The sequence below is a fragment of the Myotis brandtii genome, unplaced genomic scaffold (assembly GCF_000412655.1).
Source record: "Myotis brandtii unplaced genomic scaffold, ASM41265v1 scaffold50, whole genome shotgun sequence".
Lineage (NCBI taxonomy): Eukaryota > Metazoa > Chordata > Mammalia > Chiroptera > Vespertilionidae > Myotis > Myotis brandtii.
The window spans coordinates 256,713-257,580 of record NW_005369061.1 but is presented as its reverse complement, the minus strand read 5'-3'; positions in this window follow the sequence as shown (position 1 = coordinate 257,580).

The window sequence follows — 868 nt, the reverse complement described above, 5'->3', positions numbered from 1 at the left end:
GGAGAGGAATGGAGAGGTAGAAACATCGATCAGCTGCCTCCTGCACGCCCTCTACTGGAGATATGCCCACAACCAAGGTACATGCCCTTGACCTGAATCGAACCTGGGACCCTTCAGTCCGCAGGCCGAAGCTCTATCCCCTGAACCAAACCGGTTAGGGCTCATTCTTGAAATTCAATTGTCCCCACTAAATTGAAACTTTGTCTTCAAGCAAGTCTGGGCTTCAGCCACAGCGCCTTCCAACTGAACAGAGAAGAAAGCGCCTTCATCAGTTCCAGCTGGAGAACTCTGAGTGTCCTGGCAGGTCTAGATGCCATCCCTGAATCAGTCACCACATTTATGTTGAAGACCAGCCTGGGTCGTGTGCCAGCCCTGCAGCTGAAGAATGGCAATCCCACCATAGAAATTCAGTATCTTTCAGGCAGGCAAAACAATTAGTATCTATATATTCTCCCTGAGTTCTAAGAAAAGTTTGTATTTCCATGAAATCCAAAAGTCTTAGAACTCTGGTTCTTCCATTCACTGACAACCACAAGTCAGGAATAAGCCCAAGGGAGATTGCCCAGATATTGTCTCTCACGTATGAGCCTATCTAACCACTCGTGGACAGATTCTATTTAGGTTTTGGCCTGTAGGGCCTCTCAGACTAACTGAAGAACTGGGGGAGGAGTGCCAATTCCTGTTGGGCCTAGTAGCCGAAATTCCATCCAGTCGTCCCAGCAGGCCTACCCCAGCTCACTAACATACTGACATTCTCTTTTCTCATATTTCCCTTTAACTGTTTAAAGGAACTGTTTAACTGCCCTTAGAACCCAGCTAAATTCTTCTCACTCAATCATTGGCTTTTAACTCCTCTTTGTCCGGCTTT